The following is an 18,552-nucleotide window of genomic DNA, read 5'->3' as shown; positions in this document are numbered from 1 at the left end:
GAGCAAATATATAAAACATCTGCGATTGGCTAATGTCTCTTTGTGAGCTAAAGTGGAGTCCAGTAATGAAATTTCTTGTCACCAATGCTTATATTACACAAAGGGAGGAGACAAAGAAGAGTCAGGGGGAAAGGAGACAGCAGAGGGGAAAGTGGAGAGTTATTTTAAATGTGTGAGGGAAGAGGCCACTACAGACCACAAGGCACAAGCGCTACAGTTGCAGACTACCAAATCAGCACCATGGACAGCTCCACTCCGGGAATACTGTATATCTCTATGGCTCTGTTATGTGTGCAATGTAAAGTAGCATGCATGTGTCTTGAGACAGTTTTTGAACAACAAAAAGGCAAAAAAAACTGTCGTGTATGTACTTACTCCATGACTTATCTTATTCAAATTTCTTTCTAATCAGATTGTAAACAACTCAAGGAACATTAACATTTGAGTGAATAATTATGAACTGACAAACTAATCAAGAATCTCGTGAATTTCAGAACACATTTGTAAATGTCTAAACCACAATGATTTTTCTATAGAATAGTTGTAGCCTTTGGGAATGGATAATTAATTGCGGCAACTCAAATTTGATTCAATTAATTCTGCAGATCTAAAATTTTATATATATATATATATATATATATATATATTATATATATAATATATATATATATATATATATATATATATATATATATAAATATATATATATTTGTTTTGTTTGTTTGTTTGTTTGTTTTTTACATCATTGCAGCGTATAAGAAAAAAATTTGAAAACAATTTGATTTCCATCAGTGAAGACAACCAAGCTCTCCTCTTCCAAACTGAAGCACGCCTCTGACTCTTTTATCAACAATAAGCCATAATTCCAACTTTGTATTTATCAGGCAGCACTTCCTGCTTAACACGGCCAGTAGAAAAAAAGACCAAAAAAGATAAGACTATCAGCAAAAACCGGGCGATAGAGACTCACCATCTCAGCTTAGTAAAATACCAAAGGAGCACCGCCGATGATAATACCAACCCTCAGTGGGGTCTTTAGTAATCAAACATAATTATCCTTGTCACCATGTTCGCAAACACACTGATAATCACGCTCCCATCCGCGCACATACATTTACCCACAAACTAATCCAGGCAGCCTACACAGGGATTTAACTATTGATTCAGTTGCATTGCTTTATTAAAATTCTGCCCTCTTAGAGCACTATTCATTTTGCAGGCCAGTTCTACACCATCCCACCTTTATATTGTATGTCCTTTTGCCATTTTGCTAGATCTCCCCGAGGTTACTTTCTCTCAAAGCATTCCCCAACCTTGACTGGTAGTACTTTGCGGTCTTGTCTTCATGTCCTCACTGATGGTTCTTCCTTGATTGCTCATTTGCCTCCTTTCCACCCCCTGCCTGAGTCGTAGCCCCATTTCTTCCAACGCACCCCTCCTCCTCTCCTCTCATCTCCAGTCTATGCTAAGTCGGCCAGTTCTGAGCTCCAATGCTGACAGTACCTTCTCAAATGTCATCAGCGTCAACTGTGAATCTCAATCATCTCGGACAGCAGAATGGTGGGGGCTCTTTGACTGTGGGGGTAGCGGAGGAAAGAAGGGGGTGCAGAGATAGCCCGCCGAATTAGATTACATTTTCTCTATGTCATTTCATTTTCCTCCCCCTCCCTTTCTCCGCTATCTTTCAAAATCCTATTGTAGACATTAACTAAAAAGCGCTGCGGTGTCTTGCCTGGAGCGCCGCTTGCGTCCGGGTGACATTTTGACAGAGTGGGCCCCGGGCTTGTTGTGCTAAGTTTTGCTATGGCGCTGACTACACAGATGGGATCTATAATTGTGTGGAGCTAGCCAGTTAGCTTCCACCGGAGACAGTCAGGAAGCAGGAGAGACACTTCTTAAGACGAGTGTCTGCTCAAAGGGCCATTGTCTGGTATTATAGCTGGAGGTGACGGGGCTATTAAAATGCATAGTCTGAGCACCGAGGCATGTGTGTGTATGTGTATGTCTTTTGGCTATAATCCAATCTCAAACCTGCGTGCTGCCTCTCTACCTCCTCCTATTTCCTTGTGTCTCTGCAGAATAAATCTTTAATGGCGTTTTTTATTGTCGCTGATCAGCATTCAGCTCTGGCCGTGTTTACGCAGCTCCCACGCACACACACATCTCACCTGTCCCTCCTTCTGACTTGATTGTACCAATTTCACTGCTGCTGCAACCAATCCTCCATTTTATCATACGCACAAATCACCATAAAACTCTGTACTCTCACTTCCCTATGCCTCACAGCAGACCCAAAACACAGCTATTCTCTGCTTTTTGTATTTTGATATTTTATCCCAGCAAGAGTCGGTGTTCGGGAGCAGAAAGGTGCTGTGCTGCAAATGTAAATCCTGATTGGGGTCTTTCCTCTGTGGGCCGAGGCAGAGGGAAGTTTGTGAAAGCGACAATGCGCAGACAATGACAGGTGAGAGAGGAGCCATGATTGATGTGCACCGGGTGTGTCTGTATCTGGCTGTATGTGTGAAACTGTATTCTTCTCCTAGGGACAGTAGGGAATATGCCATACTGCGGTACAGCAAATACAAACTAAAATAAAATGACCATCTTGGGTGCAGTACTAACAACATAAAAATGTCAACTTAAACACAGGTAAAAAATGAACGTACAATGCCACATAGACAGACCGTACTTAAAAACTGTCATCTTTCAATCTTTCTGTCAGGTTAGCCAAAGCTAACCATCTACCTCTTCACGTGCTGTGATTTTACATATACTTTTGGACTGTTTCACGCTATATACCACACCTAACATTTTTATTTGAGTTTGAGAGCAGTACAAATACTAGACTGATTTATGATCTATGATCTGAGAACTGGCACAGTACCTTTAAATTATATCTAAAACAATGTCATTTGAAGGCTCATCATTTATTTCCTTAGTAAAGGGATGTAGTGGCAGATATAAATAATCCATAATTTCTACCCCAGTGAAATAACCCATTGTCTTATTAAATTGCTGGTATATTGTCTATAATGTACTGAACTAATAAACTTTGACATTCTCTGCCCTTGTAAAGTGAAGCTTAAAGATTAGTCCAGCAAGGCACCAGAATCTGCCATATCTGACAACTGAATTGTGAAACAAAATGTGCTCTCTCAATTATGTCTTGACCACGGAAAAAAAAAAGTTTTTTCCAAAGCAAATCTATCAAACGTTTGTAAAGTGTTTGCAACTGAGAGCATCTCAAATCAATATCACACCACTCAGATAGAATGAAATTTTCAAAACAAAATGATTTGAGTTTCTGTAATACTAGTATGAATATGTCTTAGTACTGGCATAGAAGACATTATAAAATAATTTTAATTTTTTATTTAATATATATATATTTTTAATTTTATTTATAAGAATCTAGTTTTGATACTAGGTTTAGTATTAATATCTGGGTATAGATTTTTTTAGTGGTGGTCATTCTGGATGACAGTATGCATGGACTCTCATCTCACATTAAGATGGCGCTGGCTTGATGTCTGAGCTGAGTTTGCATGTTCTCCCCATGTCTGCTTGGATTTCCCAAGGGTGCTCCAGTTTCCTCCATACATTTCCTACTACACCTTGCTCAGATCTGAAGAAGGGCCCCGGGGACTGGACTGTGGTCACGCACTGCTCCTGACAAGTTGACCCACCTACACTGAAGGATCTATCTGTACCTAAGCTAATGTTATTTTATGGCTGATTTATGAATTAACATTGGACACAAAACTATGCAAACTCGTATTTGGGGTGCCACAATGGGAACAGGGTTGTTTACACAGTATTTTCATGTAGCAGTGATGAAGAGTGAGTGTGTCCAGGTGTGTTTGTGAATGAGTTACATAAACACAGCTGCAGTTCAAATGGACCAAGAGGAGGAGGAGGTACAGAGGAGAGTCCTTGCTGCAGGGAACAGCTCTCCACAAAAGCTCTGTGGGTCTCTGTCCAGCATATCAACACAGGCAGCCTCCCAGGGCCAAACACACATGTATAAAGTATGAGACTGTGGGAGCGCATACACAGAACAGGCCCACTCACATTAAAAGGAAACAGAAGAAAGCGAGGATCTCCAGGGCTGTAAATGACAGTAATACAAATTAATATTTAAAGGTGCATTGTGTAACTTTTCTAGAGGGTGGCAGGTCCATCAAATGTTATTGCTTTTACTGGAAAGTTTCAAAGTATGTTATTAAACCTTCATTAAATCTGTACGAATTGTGCTATACAAATAAACATGCCTTGCCTTGCCTTGCCTTCATGGAAACCAAACTGAAGCAAGTTAGAGGTTATATGTGTGGAGAGGCAACCCTGCTATAAAACCACGTGTAATTGATTAAATGTAAGGTAGAGCTGATCAATGACATATCCATAGAAACAAGCGGGTGTCGGACCCTCCGCTAGAAAAGTTGCAAAATGTACTGTACCTTTAAGGAAAATTGTCAAAAAGCAATAAAATTTGACTTTCCTGATTATATAAAAGTCAGGAAATTGATGAATTATAGAGCGGTGAAGACAAAAAAACAAAACAAAACGAAAACAACAAAAGAACAGTGTAGTCATAGTAGCACTGGATGTAGTTATTAGTAGTAGAGGTATTGGTATGGAGTATGGGTCTTATGGCACTTTAAAGAAAATTGATATTGGGTCCTTCAAGGGCAAGAGCCTATTCATTGATTCACAGTAGCTTCACTGGCAAAACTAATCATTTCTGCTCAACAAATACTTGGGTTTAGTATATATTAGTGCATATTACTACCATACATACACCACATACTCTGTACTCTGTTTCGACTACTGTATTGTGAGACCATCTATATTATGACCCATGTTAAATTCCTGGACAATTGCCATTCTCATTCTAACTGGGTCAATCCACCATCTATTCTACTGGGGGAAGGGGAAGACATGCGTTTTTGCTGAAAATGGAGGAGAAAGCCAACACCAGAAAACAGCTAGCTCACTGGGAACAACGCTACAACTGGTGAATCTAGGACAGATGCTACAGGGAACGGAGGAGGTGAAAGGATAAAAAGGCGTAGCGTAGCGAATGATCGGAGGGAAGGAGGTTGAGAGGAGATGGAGGTGGAGAGGACAGTGCTTTCATTAGCGAGATTGATTAGATGAACGGAGAAGCTAACAGCCTCTCTGCTCTTTAGCTAAATGCCATCTCTGGGCCTATCAGCACCCACTCCAACAACAACATAAATTAAGGGCAAAGCCTAGAGGAGCAAGGCAACAAACATAAGCTAGCTATTATCATCATCCAGTCACTTCAATATGGTGGTCAGAAAAGCACAGAGGTGAAAGAATTAAGTTTTAAATACTTCTATGGACTGTAAATTGACTTAGACGAGTACTGGCTATCCAATCCATTACCAACAAAGTATATTTAACAAGCATGCCCATGTATGAAGTTTGCCCTTTGTGTTCGACCCATCTATTAAAAGTAGTGTCACAAGGAGTATTTACCGTGCAAACTCAATTTTGCTACCAGGAAAATGCTTGATACTTGTTGTCAAAGTTTTCAGCTTGTCCAAGAAAGGGTGGAAGTAAAAGGCTGAAGACCAACTGGATGTCTTAAGCAGGAGAAGTTTATTTACCATCAATAATACCGGCCCAGGGGGACTTGAAAAGTCAACATAGTATGATTTCAAAAGTGAACATAGTATGGTCTTTGAGTGTTCAAGCCCCTTCTGACTATGTTTCCGGAGGAGGAGGTTTATAAAGCAAGTGGTGAGACGATGAAGGCCAGTAGACACCAGTTAAACAGCAATATGCCACAGATTAGATAATGGTTTGTCAATGGTATGCCAAGGGAAGATCATGGTGTAAATATAGCTTTTGTGGGTCAATGTTAAACTGAGATGTACGTGGAAGATAAATTACTTGAATTTTCTTACAATACTGATTTATTTACAACAATGATAATAAAAATACTTTAGGCACTAATATGTGATTTCTTCAGAAAATATTATTATTATTATTATTATTATTAAGCGGTTATATCTTTTGTTGTCAAGGTCATTCGAAAAACTCCAATTCCCAGTGAGATTTTCTTTAGTACTGATGCTTGTTCATCAATACAGCAATCAATACTTGTAGTAGTAGTAGCACTGATATGAGTTTTAGTATTGATTATTGTCCCAATTGTAACATTTTTTTCATAACTAGTCAGTGCAAGCCACTACAGTGTTTAAATATGAGAGTTAGACCTTTCTAGCAATGAGGGAAGAAACAGGTTTTCCTTCCCAAGCTGTAGTCTACTCTTATTTGCACAGCACTGGTCCTCTATGTCTCAGTATCTTGTAAAAACATGTTGTTAGTAAGCCCTGTTTCAAAGTCAAGGGCATTTGACCTGAACCAGAGGTGGAAAGACATGAGTACTACTTGAGAATAATTGTTACTAGCACTATTACTAGTACTTGTACTTGTGACTGACTATTTTTCTCTTCTTTGTGTCTTTGCAGAAATGTAACTGTAAGGTATACGGCATTATGGCAATTTATAGGTTAAAAAGGCCCTTGAGAAAGTGAAGCCTGCCCCCAATTCCCCCTGAATTATAATAAAAACGCAGTGAAAGCGCACACAGCCGCTAATGACATTCACCCATCCGGAGGGCTTCTTCCTAAAATGTTGCCTTTTACATGGAAACTTAACAAGTGTGAAATTAGAAAGGTTACGAAATCATCCACACAGGCGCTCTAACAAAATGTGTGTCCCGGCTCAGATGTGGAGGGGAGGGAGGGGGGAGCGGGGTCCTAATTGAAAAAGACTCGGTGGTGCGTTCCTTCCAGGAGTGGAGACAGCACAATAAGGTAATTAAAAAGTGCAGTGTGATATGGTGGCTTTTATCTGCAGTGTTGCATTCTGACTGATAGACATTTTACATAAACAAATCATATTTCAAGGCTTATTAACTAGAAGCCAGCATGTGTTCTTGTTTGGGTTCAGTTTGTGAAAGAAAAAAATAAGAAATAACGTCTCTAAACTACAGGCACTGTTTTGGTGGCCCCTCCATGCAAGTATTATTTCACAACACTCACTCACTGCGGTGTCTCTATTCATTCCTAAAGATTAAAAAGCATTCATTGTCCGTCATCTGTACTTATGCCTTATCTTTCAGCGTGCTGTCTGACAAAACCATACACTGGCTTCCTGGGGCTTTTTTCCACATATTTTGACGTGGCAGAAAGAAATGCATTTTCACAGCTGGCTGCTTCCAAATAAAATCAGTGGTACACAACTCTAATGGAATGTGTAATTAGAACTGGGTGATGTGTATTCTGGATCCTGTAGTGTTTCCCTGTACAATTAAACTACATCTTTAGTGTCCACAAAGGCAAACAAACAGTTGGACAGAGGAGATCATTGTCTAACAGACTCAAACAGTGAGAGATACAGGACTACATTCATGCCATATTTCAATATTTCATACAACAGCTCAGCCTTATGTAACAGATAACCCTATGTGCTGTCAGTCATTATATCATATTTGCACTGTTTCTTCTTCTGATCTCTTGTATATAGCTGAGAGATATATTTGCATTACTAAATTTCTATATTTTATTTTTACTTGTACAGATACAGATAGATTTATATAATTGTGCCTTATTTGACACTAGTCTCTTGCTGTTCTGCTCTTTGTTAATATAATATATTGTACCTCCCTCCCATCAGTAATGTTAATCTAAATGTAAGTCACAGTAAACAAATTGCACTATGTTTCCACTCACTATAGATGTTTAAGCGTTAGCAATTCTCTCAAACCTAATTATAAAGCTTTGGCGATTATCTTGCATTAGCTACCAATAAAGCCATTATCAACAAAGACATTTCAACCATATGCAGAAACACAGAGAGAGCTGTCACAATAGAGTGGGCACTGCAAAGAATTGCCCAGCTAAAAGGCCTGAAAGACATAACAGTCCTATTTAATTCAATCCTCAAATGCTGTTAAAAGCAGAATATGTCGACCACAATAAAAGAACCCACTCCAACTTTTCATCTAAAAAGCCCTCCAAGATTGCTGCTCACATATGAATTGGTGACATTTTAGTGACAGAGAGATGACCTTACGGTTTTAGGTTTGAGATATTGTGTTCCCTCTGTAGGGCTCTTTCAGCTCACACTCTTCCTTTTTTGAGCCAACAGTTATTGACCAGTGCAGTGCTACAATTCTGGAAATGCTTTGGTCATGTCATACTGGCCTTGGAAAAAAAAACAAATGTCCTAAACGCATACCTCTTTACTATTGAGGATCTAACCTTCTATAGTATTATTAACCCTCTCAGGCTCAAATTAAGTTTTAGTATCAGGAAAAATCTGATATTTGGTTAAAAATTATAATATGGGGTAGTAATATACAATTCTGACTTTTTTATCCTTTGTAAAAAAAAAAAAGTATTTTGCACTTCTGGCAGGCCGTTTGCGTGTAGCCATTCTTGCACAGTCTGCATCGCCCACATTTATCAGCATGGATGGGAGAAAAGGCTCCTGAGTAAAAAAAGCTCATATAATATGGATGTGGAGTAAGTAGGTACTTGGAATTTAGCTGTTGCAAATCTGCAATGCCTGCCTGGAGAGGGTTAAAAGCCCATGTATTGACAAGTACAGACACATTATATAAGAGGCCAAAATAAGACAGTAAACTCTTCTCTGGCCACTGTAAGTTGTGAAAAGCGCTGTAAATAATTAGGATGCTGGGGATGCATAATGTAAGCAAGGGATAACTCTGGACCATTGCAAACCTTTTTTTTTTTTTTCTTCTTCTTTTTTTGGTTTTAATACATTAACAATCTTGTACAGCACCTTTACTTTCCCCTGTCAGTGGTCATGACATTCCTGATATGTGTTCACTCCATAACATAATGCACACAACGTCTCCCAATGAATTAGCATTATCTTGTAATTCCCAGGATTTCCAGGCAATATTTTACATGTGTTTCGCTCCTATCTTGCAGGCCATAGTTAATTACGAACCAGGTCTGACTCAGAGGGCATCTCATATGCCAGAAGGCAGACACTGTCGAGACCAGCACTCACCTCTCCACTCTCCCACAGTCTTCTTCACTTCAGGGAGCACGTAGTTTGCTCTATTAAACCAGTAATGAGATGCAAATGAGATGCAAATCCCTCCCAGAAGAGTGGACTGCTAGAGGGAGGGTACCTGATGTCACCCATAGAACGCCACAGACCCACAGTACAGGACGTGGAGAGCCTGTGCCTATGAATAAGAGAGGGAAAGGCCTGGCCATTGATTGCGGCTACAGAAAAATGTTTTTGATTTATCTTGGACAACGGAGCAGAATGGGACCTTCAGTATCAGTGCATGGCAGAAAAAACTCAGGGCAGGAAAAATAATACCCTCAATCTGTCCTCTGTACAGCCTCAGATAGGAGGCAGAGAAGAGAGAGAGAGAGAGAGAGAGAGAGAGGGAGGAGGCGAGGAGAGGAGCAAATGTAAGGAAGAAGATGGAAAAAGGCATGGAGGGAGGGGGAGCGCTGGAGTGTGATGCAGCCCATGCCTGTTGACAAGAGAAAAATACACCTTTCACGGAGAAATAAAGCCTCGCCTCCCTCACTGCAGCATGGGCTCTGACACAGGCTCATCGGAGACTGCCTCTCCACTGCAGCGGCAACTCCACACTTCAGGAGATTCAAATAAGACTGGCATGGTGATGACATGAAAAACTAATGGAGATTCTGAAGGGAAACTGCCACATACGAGTAACGGGAGGGAAAAGTGATGCAAGCCCAAAGCAAAGTCAAGAGGTTAGACTAGGCCTGGGTGATGATATGACAAAAAGTGAATTACGATTTTCTTCTTTCACATTACATTACATTTTCAATTTGATTTTCTGTTTTGTTCAAAAAACAAAAAATAGCTGAATTTCATCCTCCAAAGTCTGAGCTGACTCTAAAGGAGGATAGGCTGGAGACCTTTCTTTTCAAAATTCCAAAGCTGATCATTGATGATTAGACATGGCTGAATCTTCATCAGATTAACATTTTTGGCCCAGTCCTGCGCTGACTGTACGCTGAGGATAATGCTTGATGCATGAATCATCTGTATTTTAATTTAAAATTACAATAAATCACTGCTATCCCTGAGTTGTATCCAACCACAGTGTTTCTCACACCTTGCTACGCAGTTATGTTCTTGTCTAATTTAGGGAGTACATTTAGAGTTGTTATCCTTGGTTTAGTGTTCATTTAGAACTACTTTTGTTGTTGCTTAGTTTTACTCTAGACCTGGTTTTACCCTGGTTTAGATCTCATGATGGTACTTGAGGTGTAAAGACTGAGAACTGACCAATAGCTGCAAGCCTGAACCAACAGACCACAAAACGCACAAGAAACTGAAATACCAAATATGTGAGAGTTTGCTGAAACAATCCGGAAAAAAAAAAAGCTATAAAACAGTTTGGACTGTACTGAACAGAAAATACGACTCTAGGAGCACAGTGATCCTGGCATTTGCCTCGCACCTCTGTCCAACTGTTTCCTCAGGGCCAGTTTAATCTCAGCTGTGGTGTACAGATAAGTCCTATACATTGTTTGGCTCTGGACTCTGTAGACCAAGGCCATACACTGGACATCAACAGCTAAACATAAACATGCCGAGACCAATGCAGCAAAATGGTGGTATGTAAATGCATGTAAACCTATCTTTGTCATTGTAGTCCTCAAATCTTTCATATCTTCTACTCTGCATTCCTTCAGTATTTGTGTATTTGTTCTTAGATAGCATAAATATGTAGTGAAATCTGCACCTGTATTGCAGCACTGGCCTAGTTTCCAGATGATTTACTATTATGTATCTAATGTGCTGCATTTCTAATGGCCTGCTGCGCTCAGACAAATGTTGATGTGCTCTGTATGTACGGCCCGTCGCCCGCTGTGCACTGAGCCGAGGCCGAGGTTAAGTGACTTTCTCAAGGGTACAGCTCCGGGTTTGGGGGGAGCAGACTCTGGGACCACCAGATCACTCTCCTCCTGACCCAAACTCACAAAGAGACCACGCGCTCCAGAGTCCACCACTGTTATTTAACTAACATTTAGCTAATGTTTTTGCATGTGAGGAAAAGCATTATAATGATTGCGGGCTTTCAGATTACTTCACAACATTCTACAGCTCAATAAAGTATAATACTAAATGGGGGAAGGGGGATGCAGACATCTGAATATTACCAACTGCACGTGCTTATTGTTGGTTTTCTGATTGTGATGATGCCATACTCCCAGATGAGTCATGAAATATCCAAAAGTTAAATGCATAATTTCTATTTTTGACTCAAGACCCAAAAACATACTGTGTTACAACAAAAATCTACAAAAGTAGCTGTGTAAAAGTAAAAGTAGCATTTGTAATTAGTATTGGACTACAGAATGTTGTGATGTTATCTGAAATCCAGATACTTGTCTCAGTCAAACAATCACACTCTTAATACAAAACAAACTGCCATTTGTATTGTGAAATATTTCTATATGGAAAGAATTTCAATTTAAAAAGCCACTGTACTCTCTGTTTTAAATAGGTCTCTGACCCCGCTACAGAAAATATCATGGTGATATTGAAGCTACTTTATGCCACTATCAAAAATTAATGAACTAAAAGTGATTAAAATGTGACCTTTGAATGGTCAAAAGTCTTCAAAATGGTGTCCATAACTTAAAAACCAAACCAAATTGCACCTCTGGGATAGAGGCCCTTTGAACCTTGATGTTATGACAGAAACTCATAAAAAGGGAGAAACAGATCATAGCGTCCTATCACATTTACACAGTCGAGATACAAGATGTAAGCACCAAGTTCAATAAGAGCTGCATTTGACTTCACACAACCTATTGTGAAGGAAATCAACACCATATTATGTCTATGTGTAAAGTTGTGGGCTGGAATTAAATAATTTGAATATTTGTTTTTTGTACTATTCCTTCAGATTTGATTTTGTTATCTCATTTTTGTGGACTCGACCCTTTTTAAAAAAGTATTATTCTATTCTCAAATCAAGTATTTGACCACTTTGAGTTAAACATTTTTTCTTTATAGAAAAAGAGTGGTGGCCGCCCTCAGCAAACTTGTGGCAGCTGTCAATCATCCGCGGAGAGTTAGCTGCAGTAAAAGAACAAGCTCTGCACCCTAGACTTGAACCTGGCCTAGCCTGGGCACACAATGGGAAATCTGGGACACCCCAACTTTGAGCCTCATTGTGCTCACTCAAATCTTAAGTCACTCAAATCCTGATCACCTTTGAGCAAAAATGTTTACCTATTGCTTATTATGCACCATCAGGCACAACAATGAATAGAACGTGTGTGATGGAATACAATTGGTGTCATAATGCTGTGGTTGTTTAATGAATGGTGCATGTACAGAAAAAGTTTATGGGCTTGATATTAAAGATGGCATTAATCTTACAGGTTGGAGCCTCCACACCTCAAGCTCTTCATCCTAGTTTTAATTAAAAGTATTACCATGCGAGAGGAGGGAGGTCTGCAGGGTCCACTTTGTCACTTGGCCGATCACAGACCCCCTCCCTCCCCAGTCTCTCTCTCTCTGCTTGAGTGAGCCTCTCTCAGACACCTGCTCTTCATTAAGCACTACAGGGAAAGGTGACCACTTCAATCAGCATAGTGAGACAGGAAATGAGCCGGACGGGCAGGAAAAGAGGGGTGTACTGTGGAGCATCCCAGGAAGAGACTAATGTTTGGCGACGTGCCCAGACGCAGTGTTGTGTCCCTCACCTTGGCTTAAGTGAAAATCCTCCCACGAGCATGTGCTTTCCTGCCCTGTCCACCTGACATCTCTTAACAGTAATAATGCAATCTCCCTTATTAATATGTTATGGATCAGGGACTTTTTTATCGATCCACCAGCTCAGCTAGATTGTTACCTCTGGCACAATCTCTGCAGTCCACCTTAATGACACTCCTCCTACAACCCAAGCCCATATTCTATTTCAGCATTCACAAAGTTAACTTGTATATACATTTACATATGTGCTATTTACCTTTACCCTACTTTATAATAATTTGAGTACTATCCATAACATCGGAATAATCACATGTTTCTTTCTTTATCTGACATGTTAGACTTAAATGTAGACAAAGTTTATTGATCCACAGGGCAAATTATCTGGACACAGTAGCTCAGACATCACAATATGTTATAATAATAAAGAGCAAAAACATAAATGGTAATAATAAAGGCAAAATAAGTAATAAAAATAGCAAGAAACTAGGTTCAAGTTTCATTTTTTCCCTCAATGAATAAAACAGGCAAAGCTTTATACACACCTGATTCACTGCAGAGTACAGTATGCAGCCAGAGCAGTGCCCAGAGTTCAGGTAAGAACATTGTGACTGCAGCACTATGCAGCCTATAGCGTATGAAATATATATCAGTCTCCACAGATACAAGTAAAATACAGAGAAGTATACAGCAATCAGCCAAAACATTATAACCACTGGCAAAAGGACCGATTATCTCTTCATCCATCATTGGCCACTTATCCTGATAGTAAGTGGTATTTTAAGTGAAATAAACAATGTGTTGAATAAAAGAAAAATGATAAAAACTGTCAAAATTGTAAAATTTCTTCATACCAGGGTTAGAGCATCTTCAGTCATGCAATTCACGAGTGTCTGATCTGTAATAGTTTAAAGAGCTGCATGTAAGGCATATAAGGCAATACATTTTGAAGTGCACTATATTGATGAAGTAAATACAGACAAACAATAATATTGCAACTAATTTATGCCACTGACACGATAACCCAAGAGCAGATTTAAACCACAAAAATAATTCTACCATATTGTCACACACACACAAAAAAACTGCAATAAATAAATAGTAGAATGAAGCACATTAGTACTTAGTTTGCTTGTGTAATGAGTCATAGAATATATTAAATTCAACCTTTTACATCTTAAATCTTATCATATACCCAAAATATAACCAAAAATAGTGCAAAGGAAATGTACACATGATAAATATTGACCCCCAAAAAGTATTGTTCCATCTATCACATACTGAGCAATAAGTCAATATACTAATTATTGTGACAGGCCAAGCTGGTGATAACATTTTGGGAGGGAAATATTGAAACAAGTTAATAGCTTGATTTTTTTTTTTTTTTTTTTTTTTTTTTGAGAAGATCTAGGCAATCAGTTGCAATTATTAAGACGTTAAAGTGAGTTTGTAAATGCCTATGCTGAGGATCACACATAAAATAATCACATCACATCAAATTCCTTGAAAGATTACAATGCAAGTTTATAACTTCATAGTTTCTTAGACATTATACTCAATGTAATTTTGTATATGCTATTCAAGACAAAAAATTCAATAAGGTAACAATAAATAACTAGGGCTGGGCAAAAATAAAAAAATTTTTAATCGCGATTAATCGCATGAGTTCGAGGGATTAATCGCGATTAATGTTATATGCAAAACCAATTAATGAATTAAAAAGTAGAGTATAGCGCACTTTTATTGGAAATGTAAATGAAAGAGCCACACATTTGTTGTGCAAACAGCATTTCTTTCACAGGGGAACCATCAGAGCCTTCAAGGTCTTCATTGAAGGCTCAAGAAAAAATAATGAATGGACTTTTGTACTACTAATATATTTATTGAATATTTTTTATGCTGTGAGTAATGAACACTACACTAGTAATAATTTCTAGATCATTGTTATAAACTTGGACTGATATTTCTTGGGAAACAAAGGGTTAATATAATGGAATAGAAATGGATCCAATCACATTTTTTCTTCCAATGGTATCTGGGTAAATCAGTGACTCCAACACTGAACTAAAGAAACAAGCTCAGCTCAGCGCGCACGGCTGGTCCGGCCAGAGCCGGTGTCCGCGGCCGAACCCGCGGCTGAGCCCGCGGCCGGAGCCGGAGCCTGCGGCCGAGCCCGCGGCCGGGCCCGCGGCTCGCCGAGGCTCGGACACGTTGCATCTCACGTGGTTAGAAAAAAGTTAAAAAAGTGTAAAGAAAAGACGTCAAACTGAAAGAAACGCTCGCGGTGGACTTTTTCAAAATAAAAGCCAGTGAGAAACAGACTTTTACAATTAAATAAATAATAAAAACTGCGTTAACGGCGCTAAAATAATTGTCGGCGGCAAAGTTAATGCGTTAACGTGCCCGGCCCTATAAATAACATTATGACCACTTGTATTTTCAGGTGGTCATAGTGTTAAGGCTAATCACTCCAACACCATATACCATTATGTTGTCAATGGAACAAGTCTAGCGCCTCCTATCCATTAAGGCAGTATTGCCCGAACTGTAGATATCCCTTCCCTCAGGAGAAGGTTCATCGACACGACCAAACGCTCCATCACAGTAATGGATGCTCAGGTTTGTGCTGCGCTGCATATCACTTACAGTCTCCTGGATGGGCCGCACATAAAAACAGTGACTGTGCACTTTGGGGCTGTGCACTCGCATTATTTCTAAACTTATCTTTAGCCCAAACTTTTCTGCCGCTGAGACTGGCTGTTAGTGTTTACCTATAGACTGGCACAATAACAATAAGTCAACTGAGGACTCCAAGCTGCACTTTCGCAATATACAAAACCTCTGAAAAAAATCTCTCTACAAGACAATTAAGTAATTAGGTTCAAAATAAATGGAATTTAGGTCTACAGCAAGTCTTCCATACAAGTTCTGGCACAAAGTAAACACAGAATTCTAAGAAGGTATTGTAATTTCATCAAGTGTTTCCTGAAGTAGGGTCTCTACAGCCCAATGGCAGCCCATGAAGGTAAAGCAGCTGGGGCAAAATGGAATATACAGACTTGTTTACTGAAATCAATTCAGATGGAAATAAATTCATTTGAAGCCATTTTCACTAAGCACATTAAGTTTTGCAAGTTTTAGTTTAAGTTTTAGAGGAAATTTTCATGTTAGAAATTCAAATGCATAAACACTTGTGACTTTGAAAATGGCTGAGTAGATCTATATATGTATAAATCTACACAGTGAGACATAAACATTGAATCCAGTTTTTGAAAAATACAATGTTTCTTCACATATACAGTATTTGTGAAAAGAATTCCTACATTCTAGCATACTGTAGGATTCCCAAAAGAAAGAGTACATTTAATAAAATAGAGTCACATAGTAAAAAAGACATGAACTTCATAGCAGCAAATGAAAGCGACCGCTCCAGCCGCAGACACAACAGTGACTGTGGAGAAAATGTGATTACACTGAAGTCTCTGTCTCAGGGCAACACGAGTTATTACAGCTCTCTTATTATTACCAAACTAATATCATTCTCCCTCCATTACTTTCAATGCACTTTTTACAATATAGAGTCAAGTCAGGTCATACAAAAAGAATATCACACAGAAATAAGTTAAAACAGTGGCTTGGAAAATGTATTAATTCAAACTTTCTGCGATGAGGAGGGCTATTGGGAATCAACTTCATCTGGAGTGGAGAGGCAGCCCATTGGCCAGATTAGATTCCACCGCTTCCCTGACCAACTTAAGCATCAATTTGCAGCGCCGCATTGTGATTGGCTGTGACCTTGGCCTATCACATCGCAGTGTCTGGGAGCGCTTATAAAGGCTCTTAATCGGACTTGCAGGATAGAGACAATATGATGGCATTACTTAGACTTTATCTGCCTGTATCTCCGTATGTGTGTGTCTTCCTACCTTGTTCTCAAATGCTCCGGAGACAATGTCACTAGAGCTCAAATCTGTGCTTAGTCAACGTGACCTTTACACATAGACAATGGTCACTGATCTCAAATTCCCCTGTTATTTCAGTGCTGAAAGGTGATACTATAAATACCTCCCAAAGATATAAAAGAAAATATTTGTGCATAGTTACTCAAAAAAATAAACAATTGTGCTTAAATCTGACACTACAAAATCTGGCTCTTTCATTTGGGATTAAATTCGAACAAATCTGGAATTGGTTCTGAAATTGGTTGCTTTTGTTAAACAACCCATAAACTGCATTATTAAGTACTCTATGTAACTTTTCTGCTTTTATTCATGGAGCTGGTTTGTCTGGGAAGTGTGGCATTCGATCTTTTTTTCATTTATCAAATTCCTGATGTCTTCAATGCAAAAAACACATTGGAAAAACATGCATTCTCACTGTAAACAGGTTTACTCACAATAAAAAAGCCATTTGAAAGACATTTTTAAAAGTTACATGAATTGAAACTATACTTTTTGTGATTTGAACATCCATCTGCATGTTTTATGAACCATAATAAATTGAAATCACACTTTGGAGGGACATCAGGTATGTCTAATAATTTTGGCCACTGTGGAATACATGAACATCCCAGCGTACCAGAGCTCTCTCCAATGATGCTGAACCCCGTCCTGTGCCAGCCCTGTGTGACTGATGAGCCTGGCTTGTGATAGAGATAAATGAGGCTTCATTACAGCCATGATGGTAGCAGGAGGAGGCAGCGTCGGCCCCTTCATTCGCTCTATTCCACATTATACTGTCTAAGACCCTAATGTAGAGAGGACAGGCCAGTGCACTGTGAGTATAGATTAAATATGTGCATTTCTATGGCGAGTACTGCACAGTTTACACAAACACACTCCGGCCATGTTAAAAGAAATATGTGCATTTATATTGCTTATTCGCACATATAGAGGAGCTCTCCAGACCAAACTCAATCCATACAGCGACATCCCACTAGCTCCAAAGATAATGGAATTCTCTGTCAGCATCCATCAAGGAAAAGCTTTTATTCCCACATGGATAACACACAGGAGCTCTGGAGTGCCTTCCACTACCCCACACCTGTGCAGCATGTAACAAATACAAGTAAAGCATGTTGTTTAGGTACATTTGGCCTATTAGATAATAAAGTGATTTGTACAATCATGAATACAAAAAGCCTGTGTTCCACTGTGCCACTGTCGGCGAAGCGTGTGAGGACAATGTAATTGGATTTCTCAGCTCTTGGTCTAACAGATGATATTGCGTTGTACTGTGGTGGGTACAAACTTATGAGCATTGCCACGGCACCTGTACACATTCAGATCACTCCAAACAGCGAAAATGCTCCACAACAAACAGCCAGATATTACAACTGCCTCTAAAACAGTGGAGATCCGGGTTATTTCCAAACACAGCAATAATGCCTTCTCATATCCACTCTATATCAGGTCCAATATTCCAAGTCAATAGTCTGTGCTGTAGCGAGACTGAGGCAAGAGCAGAATTTTAACAACCTCAAGCTGGGAGTCTGTGGGCTGCTGAGTCACGAACTGTCCGGGATGAATTAACCCGGTGGGCTTCATTCTGAGGTCAGGGATAGCACATCAAGATGGACACCGCAAAAGAGAAGCAAACCTCATAAAATCGATATAACAGTCACAGACACAGACACATATCCTTCAAGCTTCAATGTACTTGTACTTTAGGAGTTACAAGAACATTTTGTGCATTTACAAGCCACATAATCGGACAAAAATCTAGTCATAACCAGTGCAGTTAAAACAAATGTGATTGGCTGAGGAA

This window comes from Boleophthalmus pectinirostris, unplaced genomic scaffold (genome assembly GCF_026225935.1).
Source record: "Boleophthalmus pectinirostris isolate CB_2022bp ecotype Guang Dong unplaced genomic scaffold, ASM2622593v1 HiC_scaffold_7, whole genome shotgun sequence".
In the NCBI taxonomy this organism is placed as follows: Eukaryota; Metazoa; Chordata; class Actinopteri; order Gobiiformes; family Gobiidae; genus Boleophthalmus; species Boleophthalmus pectinirostris.
Note: the sequence above shows the minus strand (reverse complement) of the source record.